This window comes from Sander lucioperca, chromosome 4 (genome assembly GCF_008315115.2).
Source record: "Sander lucioperca isolate FBNREF2018 chromosome 4, SLUC_FBN_1.2, whole genome shotgun sequence".
Taxonomy (NCBI): domain Eukaryota; kingdom Metazoa; phylum Chordata; class Actinopteri; order Perciformes; family Percidae; genus Sander; species Sander lucioperca.
The window spans coordinates 24,733,472-24,752,835 of NC_050176.1; positions in this window are offsets into that span (position 1 = coordinate 24,733,472).

Consider the following 19,364-nt stretch of genomic DNA (forward strand, 5'->3'; position numbering starts at 1 on the left):
CACTTTGTAAACCTATAACATGCACAAAAAAGATATATAACACAATAAAGGAAAGGGAAAAAGCCAAAAAGCATAATATGAGCACTTTAAGTAAACGTTTAAAAGTATGATTAGGTAAATGCATTAATGTTAGGGTTGAAAAGCGAGCTCGGGCTCACATGGGAGGGGTAGAGTATGGGCAGTGGGGCAAAGAGGCATTTCATTGGTTCTTTCAAAGCGGACTACGAGGCAGTGATTGGTGGGCGTTTTTACAGGATTACAGCAGCTACTTTTTTCATGGCCCATAATATATTTATTGCTGTCGGGGTGTAAAGGCCAATTCAAACAATATTTGAAAACGTTTATTTTGGAAATAGTTACCAAGCTTGCCTTTAAGATTATATTCCACTTATGGTAAATAAGAAACATTTCTTCTTTTGAGCATAAAACTTTAGCTTCTCTCATCATATTGTTTATTTTGATGTTCTGAACACATGATGCTCATTAAAGGTTCACAGGACAAGTTTAAATTCCATTTGAATGCAACATAAGACAGATAGTACACGAGCTGTGTAGACTTTCAGACCAGATCATTAAAAGTATATCTGTGCTGTGTTCTGTATCTCAAATTATCTGCCAAATTATCTCTCAGAATATTCTGTTTTCTGATCTGCCACCAATGAAGTTAAGGTTTGGTTAAAGAGCACTTTACACTTATCCACTTATTTGAAATAGTAAATTAAATCAGTGAGTCTGTGGAAGTAGTGACAAGCTTCATATAAACGTTGGCCAACAATATCCCTACAGTGATTTCTGAACCAGAAACTATTAATGGATCCATTTGCACTGCTTTGGGCGTGCATGCTGCTGCTTGCAGCTGCACGACTGCGTCCTACATGCTGAGGAGTGCAGTCAAAGTTATTATTATTATTATTATCATTAGCACATCCTCTAGAGCAGAGATCTTCAGCAGGGGGTCCGGGACCCCTCCTCAGAGTGCAAGGGAGCCACCAAATTATTTGTTTAAAAAAAACAACTAAATTGTCTTAACATTAATCTAAAATATTATTAGCAAAAATAAATCATCCTATTTGTGGGGAGAAAAACACTGATGATAGGCTTACTGGCCTATAGGTAGTCACTAAGGCCATCCACAGATCCAGTTCATCCTAAGGATTCCCTGTGCCACGTGTATGTTTAATAGAGTTGAGCCGGATACTCGGCTGAAACGAGTATCCGGTACAGATAAAGCACTTTTGCCAAGTACGAGTATTATACGAGTAATACGAGTCAATATCTGTGCTCGGATTGAATAAAAATCCTCATTGGGTAGCTGACTGTGTCTGCGTTCTGTGATAGGCTAGTCGTCACAGCGCCCCTCCCCTACACACATACAGATGTATTGTGTTGCTGTGTCCCGCTCTGCTCACTCACACAGAACAACTCTCTCTGTCTGTCTCTTCCTCAGTCACTCAGGTTCGCGGGTCTTTTCCGTTAACGTTGAGGGTTTCTTCAGCTTCAGGTTTGTTTTTTACTTCAGTTTGTAGTACTTACTTATTAACCAGTAGAGTTCTGGTAAACGTGGGGTTTGTTCAGACGTGGTGCTTGGTAGAATGCGACTCACGTTGCGTCTCTGCCTGTCGGAGATTTTTTTTCTTTTTTAAACCGTCAGCTGGCTCTAAACAGATCTGAAAAACAGCGTCGGACTATTTGATCCATAGAACACAGTCCCCCCCGCCCCCCTCTCTCTCTTTCTCTCTCTCTCTCTCTCTCTCTCTCTCTCTCTCTCTCTTACTCACTCACACACACACACACACACATACCTGGTGTGGAAATAATTAAAAAAAAAGAACCAAAAAAAAAAAAATGAAAAGTTAAAAAAATGTTATGTTGAGTATGAAAACTCTTTAATAAGATAAAATCAACATGAAAGTGAGATCAGCACAGTGTCCTAAGACACAAAAGAAGGACACACATGACAGCACGGACGACACAACATCCTAAGAATGAACTGTAATAATTAAAGTGTGAGGTGCAAAAAGTGCTGGTGTATTTACTGCACCCCTGCTCTGCAGGGCTAAGATTTACAATTGGAGTTCAGCAGCTTGATGGAAGTTGGAATACGCGATAACTTTAGTCTGTTTGTTTTACATCTTGGCACACGGAATCTTCTCCCTAATGACAGAAGTTCATATTCAGGGAAGAGAGAGTGTAGAGAGTCTGCAGTGATTCTTTCAGCTTGTTTTCTGACAGCTTGCTCGTACAGGCTCTGTATGGGCTTGTACTCTTTCCTCCCTATTATCCTCATAGCTGTCTTGTGTGTGCTGACCAGCCTGCTTTTTAGCTGCACTGTTAAGTTGCCAAACTATGCTGTGATTCCATATCTAATAATGCTCTCCAAAATCGCCCGGTAGAACATGAGCATGATCTGGCTGCTGACTCCATACAGTCTCAGTCGCCTTAAAAAGTATAGTCTCTGCTGTAATCTATTGCACAGGTGGTCGATGTGTGTTTTCCAGCAGAGAAGATTATCTATATGGACACCTAAGTATTTATAAGACGTTACCTGGATGATTTTCTGATTTTTTTATGACGACTGGCTCATGGTCAATCACTTCTGTGAGGACTGCTGTGTTCCATCAAGCACCAGGGTGAGTTTCAACAATGACAAACCCTGGTTCACAGCCAAACTCAGAAGGTTAAGGCTGGCTAAGGAAGACTCGTTCAGGAGTGGGGACAAAGACAGATTTAAAGAGTCAAAGTACAAATTTAGCAAGGCAGTGAAGGAGGCAACATCGGTACTCTGAGAAGCTCCAACGCCAGTTCTCAGCTAATGACTCTGCGACTGTCTGGAAAGGACTTAGGCAGATCACCAACTTCAAGCCTAAAACCCCCCACTCCTTCAATGACCGACACCTAGCCAACGACCTGAACGAGTTCTACTGTCGATTTGAAAGACAAAAGGACAGTCCTGACACCATCCCCCACGACACCTCCCTACAGCTACAGCCACTGTGCATCACCTCCACCTCCCCCACCTCAGCAGGGACATGGGCCCCCCCACCAATGCCCTCCTTAAAGGTCCCCTCCACCTCCACCCCCCCTCCCACCTCAGTGACGACTCTCTCCATTCACGAGAGGGACATCAACAGACTCTTTAGGAGACAGAATCCCAGGAAAGCTGCTGGACCGGATGCTGTCTCCCCATCCAGCTTGAAGCACTGCGCTGACCAGCTGTCTCCAGTGTTCAGACATTTTTAACACCTCACTGGAGACATGTCACGTGCCAGCCTGCTTCAAGACCTCAACCATAATCCCTGTCCCCAAGAAGCCAAGGACCACAGGACTTAATGACTTCAGACCCGTCGCCCTGACCTCTGTGGTTATGAAGTCCTTTGAGCGCCTTGTGCTTTCACACCTCAAAGCCATCACCGACCCCCTCCTGGACCCCCTGCAGTTTGCCTACAGAGCCAATAGGTCTGTAGATGATGCAGTCAACCTTGCCCTCCACTACATCCTCTGGCACCTGGACTCCGCAGGAACCTACGCCAGGATCCTTTTTGTGGACTTCAGCTCTGCCTTCAACACCATCATCCCGGCTCTGCTTCAGGAGAAACTCTCCCAGCTTGGTGTGCCTGACTCCACCTGCAGGTGGATCACTGACTTCCTGTCTGACAGGAAGCAGCATGTGAAGCTGGGGAAACACGTCTCCGACTCACAGACCATCAGCACCGGATCCCCCCAGGGCTACGTTCTTTCTCCTCTGCTCTTCTCCCTGTACACCAACAGCTGCACCTCCGGTCACCAGTCCGTCAAGCTTCTGAAGTTTGCGGACGACACCTCCCTCATCGGACTCATCTCTGATGGAGACGAGTCCGCCTACAGGTGGGAGGCTGACCACCTGGTGACCTGGTGCAAGCAAAACAACCTAGAGCTCAACGCTCTAAAGACAGTGGAGATGGTTGTAGACTTCAGAAAGAACCCAGCCCCACCTGCCCCCATCACCCTCTGTGGCTCCACAATTGACACTGTGGAGTCTTTCCGCTTCCTGGGAACTATCATCTCCCAGGACCTCAAGTGGGAGCTGAACATCAGCTCCCTCGTCAAGAAAACACAACAGAGGAGGTACTTCCTGCGGCAGCTGAAGAAATTCAACCTGCCAAAGACAATGATGGTGCACTTCTACACAGCCATCATCGAGTCCATCCTCACATCCTCCATCACCATCTGGTACACTGCTGCCACTGCCAAGGACAAGGGCAGACTGCAGCGTGTCATTCGGTCAGCTGAGAAGGTGATTGGCTGCAATCTGCCGCCGCTCCAGGACCTATACGCCACCAGGACTCTGAAGCGTGCTGGAAAGATTGTGGCTGACCCCTCCCACCCGGACACAAGCTCTTTGAGCCACTCCCCTCTGGCAGGAGGATGAGGTCCATCAGGACCAAAACCTCACGACACATAAACAGTTTTTTCCCCTCCGCCACTAGCCTTCTAAACAAGGCTCGGAATCCATCCTGACTCTCTCCACACCCCACTGTAAATACTCTGTACCTACTGTACCTACTCTGTACCTACTCTGCTGTAGCGTTCCTTTTTACTACTGTTTAACTTATTTTACTATTTATTTAAATTTCGTTATTAATACGTACTGTGTGTATATGTTTATACTTATATTGTTTATATCTTTTTATCCTTCTTATATTTGTATGTGTGACATGCTCCAACAACACCATGACAAATTCCTCGTATGTGCAACGTACTTGGCAATAAAGCCCTTTCTGATTCTGATTCTGATTCTGACTTGCCTTGGGTCAAGGATCATCTCCTGTGTTTTTGTGACATTTAAGATAAGATGGTTATTGTCACACCACTTGATAAAGGTGTCTAGACCAGATGAGTATGAAACAGCTGTACCGTGTACCATCCAAAGGAATAAGGAACTACGGAGCTACGGTACCATTATGTACAGGTAAAACATATATTTATGTAACTACATTACAGCAACATTTTAGTTATATTTAGTGATACATAGTACAGTAAGCATAAACTGCACACATTGTCATTGCTGTAGAAGGAACATGCAATATATGTACATTTTATGTCACTCTTCCTTACCAAAACAAATTCAACTGTGTGTTCTGGGATATAGTGTATAATGGAGTTGGAATCAAGTGAACCCTCTCACAACTTTGTATATGTGGATGAGGCTGGCTTCAACCTGACCAAACGCAGAAGGCGGGGTCGGAATATCATCGGTCACAGAGCTACTGTGGATTTGCCAGGCCAACGGGAAGGAAATATCACCATGTGTGCTGCTATTTCGGAGCATGGTGTCCTAACCCATATCCCCCTTATAGGGCCATACAACACCCAGCATCTACTCTCTACAGGGCTCTCATCCCTGATGATGAGAGGGGTCTGTTTAGAGAGGATTTGCCAAAGTATGTGGTCATTTGTGATGTGAGTTTCCATCGATCAAACATCATAAGGCAATGGTTTGTGACCCACCCGAGGATGCTCATAGAATTCCTTCCACCTTATTCACCATTCCTTAACCCAATTGAGGAGTTCATTTCAGCATGGAGGTGGAAGGTGTACGATCGTCAGCCACACACACAGATAACCCTGCTGGCTGCAATGGATGCAGCATGTGAGGACATCACAGTAGACGCCTGCAGAGGATGGATAAGGCATTCCAAAAGATTCTTTCCACGTTGCATTGCAAGGGAAAATGTCTGTGTGATGTGGATGAGAATATGTGGGCCGACAGACAGGAACGTCGGGATGTGTAGAGACAGCACTAGAACAGTGCTGCGGGCAAAGTTGTGCCTTAGGGCTGTTTCCTGTGTTTCTAATTTCGTTTTTTTCCTTTGTGCCCCTTGTGTTTTTCTTACTGTAAATTATTTTGTTTTTTTCTTTCATAAAGTAGCACTAGTAAAAGCTGTGAAAAACAAAATCCTGTCCAGTCTCTTTCAATCAATAACCTACATACAGTAATATGTAAATAGTACTGTTGAAATTGATATATGCCACAGAAGTGCAGCCTTGTGCATTTTCAACACAGTAACTGTCATCCAAACTGTAGCCTACACTGTAACAAGATTCCGTAGTTTTCACAGCAGTATTGCTGTATACTGAACAAATGACTACTGCATATATGTATACAGTATGTTGCTGTAGATTTTCACGCGATCATGGCAAAAATGCTGTAGAATACGAGATTACAGTAAATACAATTATCCTGTGAATAATATTACAGTAATATTGAGCGGGATCTATCGGACTTCCACAGCCAAGCCACGCAGCCGGAAAGTTCTTCAGAGATTGCAGTATGTAAGTAGCCTCTTCCTCACTTTGGTGACAGTTAGTAAGTTATAAGGCATTAATAAGCTAAGAGTATTGGACCATGGATTTTATTAATTTATAACATAATAATATACAACATTAGACTTGATTAATATAGCTAGATTTTTAAAATTACTTTGAATCATGAGTGGGTGGCTGTGTGCTTGTGTAGCCAGCTAGCTAATGTTAGCAAACACATTTGCTCCACTTACTCCTGCTAGCACCCGAGATTTGTTATATTTTGCGTGGGTGTGATGTGTGTTGATCTTTTATTCGTGTAAGTCGAAAATGAGTTTGAATCGCGAGTGGGTGGCTGTGTGGGCTTGTGTAGACAGCTAGCTAACGTTAGCAAACACATTAGCTCCACTTACTCCTGCTAGCGCGAGTGTGTGGCTGTGTGCTTGTGTAGCCAGCTAGCTAGCTAACGTTAGCAAACACATTAGCTCCACTTACTCCTGCTAGCACGAGTGGGTGGCTGTGTGCTTGTGTAGCCAGCTAGCTAGCTAATGGTAGCAAACACATTTGCTCCACTTACTCCTGCTAGCACCCAAGATTTGATATATTTTGTGTGTGTGTGTGTGTGTGTTGATCATGTATTCGTGTAAGTCGAAAATCTATCAGTACTACCCACTAGCTAACTAGCCCCATTCACTCGCTCACTTTGTGTGTCAGTACACAGTATCTGTCTGTTTGAGGTGTGTGCTTTGGAGAGCTAGCTAGTTTCCTAATTTTAACATAATTTAATCGTTTTTGTCCATCTTTCCCCCTTGCTAGGTTCCACTAGAGATAACGACACTACAGGCTGTTTGAAAGACAACACTGACTCAGGTAATTTTCACACAACACAGTTGAAAACTAGTCATGGGGTTTAAGTGCAAGCACTGTTTTGTCTCTACAGACACAATCCCTAGCTGCATAAAACACGTGAAAGTGCATAGAAACCGTGCAAATGTAAATTTTCCTTGTGGTGTTGCAAAATGTCCTTGTAACCTTAAGTCAGTGTGCGCATTACAGAATCACATGTACAAAAAGCAATTCTTGCCTTATAGTTGCATACTTTCTAACAACGTTTTGTGTTTATTATACTGCTGAAGCACAGATTTCCCTGCCTAGCACTCTGAGGCTAATCATGCTTGGAGGCAGCCAAGTCCCTTGAATTTGTCCAACGGTAAGAGCTTTTTGACTATCGTTTTTTATTTATATAGGCCTATTTCTATTTTCACTATGTTCATTACAGTCTTCTTGCTACCACTATCATAGTGCAGACTCAGTACTGGATTAATATATGGGACTACTGTTGTGTGGTGATAAAGTAGCAAAAATACTGATGTATAATATCTTTTTCTTTCTTTTTCTTTTTTTACAGCTTTTTTGTCCGGATAAATCCAGAACAGAGTAAATGTGCTGCTAAATTCCAGACCAGCAAGAGCACGGGAAAGAAGGTTCAACGGAAAAACCAGTCCCTGAATCAACATGTCGCCGCTCTAATCCAGGACTTCATTGAATATGACTGGCAGAATACCTAGAGCATGCTGGGTAAGACCCCTTTATGAAGTGAACTTTGAAGTATTCCCTTTGCCTTAATATCCTCCAACAATGTATTTGTGTACCTTCATTTATTACATTACATTTATCATATTCTTATTAATTCATGTGTTTTTTTAATGTTTCATGCATTCAAATTTTACGTTTCTTTGCATTGGAGAGTAAATTAGTGGACTCTTTCATGAGAAAGTCCTTAGTCTTGCTTATACATTTCTACATCAGCATCTAATTCCTTTTTACCTTTTTTTCCATTGCAGTAAAGAAGACGTCCACTCCACTCAGGCTCCATTTCCATACACACACACATTGATAGATGCTGGGATGGAGTTCTTGTTCTTGTGGTAGGACTTCACTACAACATATGCGCACATTCTCTCTCTCTCTCTCTCTCTCTCTCTCTCTCTCTCTCTCTCTCTCTTTGTCTCTCTCTCCATGTCTCTCTCTCACTCACTCACTCACTCACTCACACACACACATTGACTCTCTTACACACATGTATTTGCCCACATTGATTCTCTATCCCTTCCTCTCTGACTAGCACATCACACATGTACACGCACAGAGACGTGGACACAAACACACACTACTCTGTCACACATGCACGTTCTCTCTCTACCTCCCTCGCACATACTTCTGTCTAACTACAAGATGTATATGATATGTTGGGTTTTACTGTTTGTTTTTACTAATACTAGTAGAGTATGATACATTGATAGACCATGCTTTTCATATCTATGTCTATATGTCATATCCTGTATATCTGAGAATGTGAACGGTTGGATGGACGGTTTGTTTTTATGAATTCTAATAGTTGAATAAAGTTTTTAAACCTCACTTTCTGCTTGGGTCCAAATGAATGCTCTGTTCTTATTTATTGATAATATTACTGTCTGCCATTGGCCAGATTCCGCAGCCAGCTAGGTGTTTAGGTATTTCACAGTATGTCATTATTTTTATTTTATTATACGGCTCTTCACAATGCTATTATAACACTCCATTGACTTGAATGGGATTTCAAGTCCACTGGCACGTCAGGGTCTGGTGGCCCTGACGGGACTTATTCTCCTGATAATGACCGGCGTTCTATACATTATCCCTTATGTATTAAAACAAAATATAACATAAATTAAAATAATAAATCAAATAATATATTACGTTTAAAATATAATACTGTAAATATAATACAGTAATAATACTGTAAATAATTATAATACTGTAATTATTTTACAGTATTGAAATGTATGCAGTAATATCTACTACAGTAGTCTAATATGTACTGTGATTAAAAGTGCAGTACTGTGATTATTGCTGTAAATACAGTTACAGTACATTTCTATGTACTGTGATTAGATGTACAGTAAGCATACTGTAGAATATATTACAGCAACTTACTAGCTAATTGCTGCCAGCTAGTTGCTGTAGATGTCACAGTTTTCTTCTTACAGTGTAAGTTTACATCAGGTAATACTGTCAAAGTACACAGTTACATTGACAACATGCCCAAACATTTTGACGACCTTGTTCATGAACAATGACTCAATGACTTATCATTTTGATGACACTGACATGATCATTGGCATGACTATTTACTTTTGAGAGATGTACTAAGGATTTTCAGTGACTGACTAGCTTTAGAAACATATCTATTGTATATTGCAGTTTGTACAAATTGTTCTGAGAAATGCACTTATCATTTTGCACGTTAGGGATAAGGTGAAAAACGCACCAAAGTGACTGAGAAAAACTGTAATATGCAACATAATTTTATACAATATATGTAGTAGAGGATCCCTGATCCGTCTCTCTTTCAGTTAAGGGGTCCTTGACTCAAAAATCCCAGCAACCTTTTTTAATCTCTAAATGTTCATATTTACTTCAAATACCTTAAACTACAGCCACCGTCAATACATTGCCTTTTTATTTAAAAAGAAAAAATGCTGACTGTCTTTGAAGCATGTGTGGAAACAGAACCGGTTATACTTTCAGTGTATTTAATGTATTTGATTATAAACTAATTTCTGGATGCAAGTCTGAAAAACAATGTATATACATGTACATAACACTTTATGGCTCTGAAATATTAAATGTACACTTGCCTGGCAATATTCAGACATATTCGATTGAAACTCTATTCAAACAAAATTTCAGGTAGCTGGCATTCATGGAGCGAGAGACAGAACGCAGGGATAAAATGTGAAAGGTTTTCACGTATCAACACATTAGAGGTTCGTTATATCTACAGGTGCAGAAGATAATACAGGGAAGGTTATCCACAGAAGATTACTTTAACAATTAATTTCATTAAACACAACAAAATTCCATGACTTCTCCAAAACTTTCAAGGAGGTTTCCAGGTTTTCCAGGACCTTGGTAACCCTGTTGGAACAGTAACTGTATTACACTATAAGCTGATTATGGTCTCTGTCTGTAGTGTGTATTATCACTCCCATTGCATCAAAAAGTGAAGCTTGGTCAGGTGCCTTTGGCGTTTGTTATTTAGGAAAAAAAGTCTCCTTTAGCATCATATTTTGATGCGCTTGGTCGTGACTCTTGGCATCACTTTTTGAGGCTGTGGGTCAGGCGTAGGTTTAACTGACATGCGGCAATAGAACGGGACAGTAAGGTTTAGGAAAAGATGGAGGGTGGGGTTATTAAATGTATGTTTCAGTGACATGCGGGACAAGAACGGCGGTCTCCTGGGTGAAAAGTCCTGTGTTGTTTGACCTATCCACCCCCCCAACCTGCCTCCTTATAAAGATTTTGGGTCTTTTATACTACTCGCTACCGTTGTCTCTCTTAATACTACGTCATCTTACAGCACTGCAGTCGAGCTGCTGCTCTGCCCGGTGCGTTCCATACAGACACTAAAGGGGGATTTCTGAGAGCCACTGACCAAGCGTAGGTGGCGTCTTATTTTACGAGTTGGGAGTGAGAACGGGTTGAGAAAACAGTGTACATCCATCCTCATCTGGATTAAACAAAGAAAAGCAAGCGCAAAGCAAAGTCATACTCACTCTGATCTGGGCAACCCCTTTCAATCAAGAAATAACAGAAATCAACCAGCATTGTAGAACGTTTTATTGGATTCTTTCTGACTTCCACAAATTATGGAAATCAAATTAATAAATACTGTCTCTGGTGGTTATTAGTATTAAGCAGAAACGTGGTTTTATGTATATATATATATATATATAACTCGTTAGGGGATGTGATTCCCAAAGAGAAATTGAGAGTGAGTGACCAACAGCGAATTGGTAGCAGTTATGCTTGTATGAAATGTGAGCCATTATGCCACACTATGCCATTATGTAGACAGCTGTATCGATTAAAACACAATTGAATAATGCGGCTGAAATGTGTAAATGGGGCGTAATTAGATTGAACTGCACTCTTGGTTTAAAATACTTGGTTAAAAAAACTGGTCACTATTTTGCAAAAGGTTAGGAAACTATTTTGTCCAACCACCAACTTTCCGTGAACCATGGTATTCGATGTAAAAGCCCAACGCGTTCTTAGTCCGAACTCGTAAAACGCGGACACTTGGGCAGTGGCTGTCAGCGTCAGATACAACGCAAACATCACCCTTCAACGTGTGTGTAGAACGCACTGAGCAGAGCAGCAGCTACGCAGCGCTTGAAGATGACGTAGTATTAAGAGCGACAACATAGCGAGTAGTAGGAAAGCCCAAAATTCTGTGTGGGGAGGTTGGCTGGGGTGGTGGATGGGTCAAACAACACAGGACTTTCACCCTGGAGACCGAGGTCTGTGTCCCGTGTGTTACTGTTCCTAAACCCATCAGTTGCTTTCTAATTTTCCTAAACCCAACTGTCCCATTCTTGTCCCGCAAGTCACGGAAACGTACCTTTTATAAGCCCACCCACGATCTTTTCCTAAACGTAACTGCATCAAAAGTGACATTTTTAGATAAAGCGCGTTTAGATATGACGCTAGAGGAGTTAGCGTCAATAACAAAGCCAAAGGGCGATGGGAGTGAGAATGTGTTGAAAAGCCAGATACTTGTTATACGCAGTCATCCACCCTGACCCAGTGTTGTAGTGGAGTCCAAGTCGAGTCTCGAGTCCCCAGTGTTCGAGTCCGAGTCCAAGTCTGAGTCACCAAAGAAGAGTCTGAGTCGAGTCACCATTACCTGAATTTGAGTCCGAGTCGAGTCTCGAGTCCTCAGTCCGCGAGTCCAGAGAATAGATTCTCAAGTCAGACTCGAGTCCAGAGAATAGAGACTTGAGTCGGACTCGAGTACTCCATCACTGCCCTGACCTCCTCCTTAAAAGGTTTTGCTACTTCCTATAGATTATTTCACACAACGACAGCAGGTAACTTGTCAAGAAAATGTAAACAGAAGATATTGTAAGTGTTTGAACAAACAGCCAGTGCTGTCATTTTCCTGCTGCAGACTGATAACAGCAAAGCACCCCAACCCATCAGGGTATTCACTAAAAAAACAAAAAGGAGAACTATTTTACAACTTCTGGCTACATATACAGTATGCCAGTGGTTTCCATAGTGGGGTCCAGGGACCCCCAGGGGTCCTTGATGGGGTTCCAGGTGGTCCCGAGCAAAAGTGGAAGAATTTATTTGCACTATAATTCCATTCTTAAGTAACACAATGACAGAATGTATGTTCTTGGTCATGTGTTTCATACACTTTCTGTAATAAAACCTCTAAAAGCAAAACTCCTATCAGATGGGAGACCCTGGTTTAATTGATGTCAGTTTAGGGGTCCTTGAAGTGAAAATGTTTGAGAACCACTGCATTAGGTGATATACAGCCTAAGCCAGAGATCTTCAACAGGGGGTCCAGGACCCCTAGGGGGTCCTTAGAGTTGCTGCAGGGGGGGCCACCAAATTATTGTTTGATAGTGAGCTTTATTTGTAAAGCCAGGTTTAGACCAAAGATTTGCGACGAGATGAAACTGTTTTAGAACGTTGCAGAGAAAAGTTTCAGCGGTCTGAACCGGCCCGTCTCAGCTCAACTCAAACCAGCTGATGGTGGTCATTTATTTCTGTTACAAACTGTTAACAGAGACTCAACATGTGGTGGAGCGAGCTACAGAGTGACTGAAGAGAGAGAGCGCTTAGGGCAACGCCATGAATCAGAGAAATAAAACGTGTTTTCGCCGATTCATCCCTAGAAATGTAAGTGTAGCAACCATCTCACTATCACTAACATTGTCCACATTAATATTCAATCATACATATCAAATTATATATATTAAACTACAAAAAGCCTAAAAGTTAGGATGGAAGTACAAAGAGTCATTGCTATGGAGATGATACACCGTCACATCTCGTCGCATTGCTGTGAACTGGCAGGTTTTACAACGCTGCAGACCGACGCGTAGTTTCAACTCGTCTCGTTGCGAATCTTTGGTCTGAACTGGACTTTAGCACAAACCTTTTTTTAATTCACACAACATTGATGATAGGCTTACATACCTATAGGTAGATAGCATTAACGTAGCCCTCCACAGATACAGTTAAGCTTAAGGATTCACTGTGCCACATTCTAACATTAAAACATGATGTGTAAATATATGAATATTACAAAAACTATTATGTTAATAGCTTAGAAATGTATACACCTTAAAAGTATGTGTAAAGGCTCTAGGCTGCCCTGCCAATATTGTGTGCCCAGTTTAATATGCAACTCTATTTTATTGATATATAAATAGCAAGGGGTCCCTGCTTTGTCTCTTTTTCAACTGGTGGGGTCGTTGTCCTAAAAAACGTTAAAGACCCCTGGCCTAAGCGCTAATTGTAGATTCCATCAGAAGGAGGTCAGACGTACTGAATCGATACAGACAGGGGACATGGTAAATAGTCCAAAGCCTGGGGAATCAAGCATTGTCAGGAAACGTGACATTTGGATGAGGCTCTTGTGGCTTTCCGGGCACATCAAGCTGAAAGGTCAGGCTATGATAGAGAGTCCTTGGACACGCAACTGTAATTGACCTTTTCCTTTGATAGTAGGGCATGGATTGACATATGCTTCCATAGGGGCCCGGATTAATTTACTTCTGTACAAATATAATGACTTAAGTTGCTCAGGGAGTCATTAGGTACAGTAAGTACTCAGCTTGGAGGACGGGACTCAGCAGTGGTGAAATGTGGTGGATTTGCTGCCAACAAAAGATTTGAAAACAAGATATTCATCATGTCATTGGTGGGATGGGTTATTGCTGCGTTCATGTGGTGAAAACGAGTTTATGAGTTGGAAAATGCTCTAATGGCCTGCTGAAGTCCAAACAACAACAACTCAGAAACTCTGGAAAGATTTTGGTGCCTGACTTGCTGACTTGATGCAATATGTGTCATCAACATGGTGGGTAATACTAGATTTTTTATTCAATGGTAGGAAACTTTATTAATATTTATATTTATTTATAACATATTTTATATCAGCATCAACGTCCTTGATAGTATATATATTGAACATATATCACTTATGAAACAATAGCCTAACATGAGGCCATAAAAGTCCACTGTAGCTTTAATGTGAACTTGGCAATAAGCTGCATGTCAAGTCAAGTCATCTTTATTTATATAGCACATGTAAAGAAGAAGTTGATCCAAATTGCTTTACAGTCAAGGCAGATGGTTTAAGATCGGCCTCAATACAGATAAACAACATAGAGATAATAACACAAAATGTAATACAAAACAACTGACATGATAAGCCAAAGTCAAGAAAAGAAAAAGGAAGTTATGAAAGAAGGAATCAAATCAACAATACATTAAAAAGCAGTATAGGGAATTAAAAATAAGTGAAGATGGGATTGGACAGAAGCCAAGCAGCCTCAAACTGAACTAAAATTGAGTGAAGAAATGAAGGTCTTTAAATTTTATTTAAAATTTCCAATTGTGGAACATGACTAAGGGCGCTTTCACACTTACAGTTCGGTGGACTCGGTGCGATTCGGGGGTGAAGTTATAACATTGTTGCATTTTTCATTTGGTTGGGTTTGCTGTTTACTGGACAGAATATCCAAAACTCACCAACAGGTGCCCATATATAGAGGTTTACTCCTCGACACAGCGGCCACAGGTTCAACACCGCCCTGCGGCCCTTTGCTGCATGTCATTCCCCCTCTCTCTCCCCTTTCATGTCTTCAGCTGTCCTATATAAATATAGGCCTAAAAATGCCCAAATAATCAAATGTAGCAACACCAAGGTAATGTTTGAGTGTTTCTAATATTTTAGTAGAAGGCGAACAATGAGCAGCTGATGATGATGTCACACAGACGACCAGCGACGTGTGCTCAGAACAGCTTATGGATCTGAAAGTTATCATCCCTTAAATCATATAAAAGTCTGTTAAGTGTGTGCAAGGTTGAAACTGCAGGCTAGTGAATGCTCCGTTTTTTTGGTTCACCTCCTGTGTTTGGGTCAGATCGCGTTCTCACCTGAAGTGAACAGAACTCTAGTTCACTTGGAAGATAACCGTGACCCCCGTTTTCAAGCAGACCAGAGTTTGGATGAGCCTTCACACCAGCCCAAACCAACTGGACTATCTGACCAAAATCTCCTGGGTTCCTTTTAAACGGACCAAACAAGGTAGAGGTGAAAACAACCTTAATGTAGGACGGGAGGCTGTTCCAGAGCCTGTCTATATCTTACAAGCCAAGCGTCTTATACTTTTAACAAACATTTTTACATATTTGAAATGCATCATATTTCATGGCTCACCTGATTTCTGTTTCCTTTGCTATTCGTTGTCATTAAAATACTGTGAAAAACTATCAACATTAAAGCAGCCATATTCTGCTCATTTTCAGGTTCATAATTGTATTTTAAGGTTGTACCAGAATAGGTTTACATGGTTTAATTTTCAAAAAACACCATATTTTTGTTGTACTGCAGTGCTCTCTCTCACTGCTGCAGATCCTCTTTTCAGCTGGTCTCTGTTTTAGCTACAGAGTGAGACCTCTTTTCTTCTTCTTCTTCTGTACTATCTTTGATTACACTTGCACATGCCCAGTAGCTCAGATGTAGATCATGTCAGCTAGCTAGCTCCATAGAAAGTAAAAGAAAGGCTGTTTCTACAACTTCAGTCAGTTACAAGGCAGGATTAGCTGGGAGACTTCTAAATGAGGGCGCACATGGAAGTAGTTCTTTTGGAGATGATGGTGAACTTGTGTGTGTTGTAGCAGTGCTTTGCTATTGAGAACGAGGTAGCATGCTAGCGTTAGCATTAGCATTAGCATGCTAACTACGAGCTAATGGTTGTGGTTAGCCTGCTCGTGACGTCACAAGCCGTGCCGATTTTGAACAGCTCACCCAGAGACTGAAGGCAGGACACATTCAGAAACCGTATCTCACTCTAAACACCATGGATGGATTTTTTTCAAAGTTTGTATGTGTGTGGAAGCACCAGAGACACAACATAACACCCCAAATCCCAGAAAAAGTGATTTTTTTCATAATATGGGCACTTTAAGTTTGAACTCTCTGAGTAGTAACATTCCACATCTTCTTCCTAGCATCAATGTTTATTGTTGTGGTTACAATTAACATTCCGACATTCTGACTTGAGAGTCAAGAAGAATGACTTCCGATCTCAGAAACTCTGACCATCCAAGGAGCACATGAATGCGCCATATGTTTAGTATTCTGCATCTGATGCCGTGACTGTTGCTGTGGCTTGATTTTGACTCTGACATGTTAACCATTCACATTTTATGATGTAGTCTAAACATGACATGCTGCATGCGTCTCATATGACTGATATGCAAGATGAGCAGATGATTTAATCAGCAGCAATATTTTCAAATTCTAGAAGTTTCTCTTTATACAATAACACTAATTAAACCACAGTGACTTTCGACCTCACACTGTGATTAGCTGACATGTTCTAATGAGTGCCAGTATCTCATGATCTTGCCCTCCTCCGTTATCTCCATACGTATACTTTGCCTTATTTACCTTTCTATACCTGTAAACTAGCAACTTATCAAGGGCCGTCAGCTAGGCCACACACACACACACACACACACACACACACACACACACACACACACACACACACACACACTCACTAACTAGCTTCATGAAATGTCTGTTGTGTGAAAATAAATCAAAGCAACTTGTAACATCTATCAGCTTGAAATGTCTATCCTCAAATTAGCCACAGATGTGGGTTAATTGACAGAGTTTATATCTCTTTCTTAAACAGTCAACCAGCTGTCAGTCATGTTGCTGGCAGACAAATTTTATTTCATTTATTTTATTTAAAAAGGATAACGCACTTTTATCAACCTTTCTGTAAATGGGCCATTGTAAGCCAGCCGGCTAATTTGCAACTGTAGTCCTTTGGCCAGATATTTTGGGACCAGAGCAACAGGAAACAGCAAGACATTAGTACAGGTTCAAATGTACAGATAGAAAGTCAATAAGACACCATAAAGACAGCTAGAGCAACAAATAAGCGTTCTCAAGAAGCCATGCAGAGCGACAGGAAGCAGAAAGACATTATTACAGTTACACATCAACAGTATCCACATTCAGTACATGAAGCCAGGCAAGCAACACAGACCAGAGCCCTCTTCTTGCACCATGCAAAGCAGTAACAAGCAATGACACACAAAAAAATGAAATCAAATACATCATCACTCATGATGAAGATCTTGATACAATTTTAAAAGTCGCAGTGCAAGTTAATAAGATATAAATGAAGCTTAGCGTAAGTTCAGTCAGGAAGACATTCTTATGTTACTCACACATTCTCATTCCCCTCACTCTCCCTCTTCTCCGGCTTCCCGTTCTGATTAGGGGCGTTTACCTTTTTTAGTTAACACAACCAGATTTAGCCGCAACTCCATCAACCAATCACATATTTGCTGTCAATGCCGGTGAACCAAATATAAGACGTCTTTTTCCCTATAAATATACCTGAAAAAGTGAGGTAGTCCTATTATCGGGGTTTAGACTTTGAAACACCAATATACATCCCCAAAAACAGGTTACGCCAAAAAGCAGTAACCTGAATGTGCTCACTCATGACCAGAGCCGTCTATCCAAACTCCCAACAGTGCTAGACGGCTGAAAGATGCAGAGACACGGCTCCATAGTAAGTTGTCAAGCTGTTTGTCTTACCTGTTCCTTCTGTCCCTCCCCTTTCCCTATACACACAGGAGACAGCAGAGTTTTTTCCCGCCCACATCCTGCTTGGCTCTGACCCAGATGGCAACGAGTACTAGCCAATCAGAGGCAGAGCAGGGCAATCGTTTTTTTCTGTTTAGGAAAACGTCAGTGAGTAATGAGAAAGATAATGGTGGTGTTATTCTTTATATATATATATATATATATATATATATATATATATATATGAGGCTAAAGTGTTAAGAGTCTTAAGAAAAATGTTTTAGACCAAGCCTCATCCTCACCTGTTTAAATGGTTTTGACTGGAATTGTTTTCCAGTTTAGTTTATTTAAGTCTTTTCTAACTCACTCATTTGTTTATCAGAGCAGGAGCCACTTTATTGCTGCACACTAAGATTATCAATAATTTCTCCTGTTTCTGGGTTTTGCAAAACTGTGCAAAGTTTACCAATCTGTCCACATGGATGTAAATTGACAATCTGTACCCACAGTTTAAAATCCGTCCCCACGGATTGTAAAACCGTGCAAACAGTTTATTTATTTTTCTCTTCCCGGAACCTAGGGGGGCTCCGTAGAAAAAAGTCGCTTGTTTTGGGCTTGTTTTCACAGGCCTGGTTGCTTATTTGTCTTGAAATATCTGGCAACACTGGTTGCTTCGTCATTCTGCTGAGCGAAGCAGTGAACGCAAGCACTCGTCTCCTGTCTGATATTTTGTCTGATATTTTGCCTGTTTTACAGGTTTGTGACGCTTTAAAACTTGGATACTTATACATATCTTGTTAAACAGTTACATTTGTAATGTTAGATCAGTTTGGTGGAGGGAAGATAGTACATTTATATGGTTTGTGTACAAGTAGAGAAAAAGTATTGTTGTCGCGGCTGTCTCAAGATGGCGCCGGCAGTGAACTTTTCGTTGAGATCAAAAGAGTGAAGTAAGATTTAAATATTTCTTAGTTTCTGGCTTAGTTTGTCCTGTTTTACAGGAATTCTTACTGTATCTGTTTACGGGTTCTCAATCTGAGACCTGTAACACAAGCCCAAAAAGACAAGTCTTAAAAACACCAGAAGTTAATTAAAACAAACGTACCTTGGTCCCCAAAACCGGCAGCTTCTGTGGGGAGCCTATGTTCCCCGGGTCCTATGTTCCCTGGGTCTGTTACTTTTTCCACCATTACTGCCAAATTCCATGGCTAATTCTAACCCTAACCCTAACCCTACCGTAAAGATTGATAGATTGCGGGGAACATAGGACCCTTTTCCAGAAAGAGGGTCCTATGCTCCCCTGGCTATGTATTGCTACAGGGGAACATAGGACCCTTTTTGGGATAAACGGGGAACATAGGACCTTTTTTCTAAAAAAAGGGTCCTATGTTCCCCG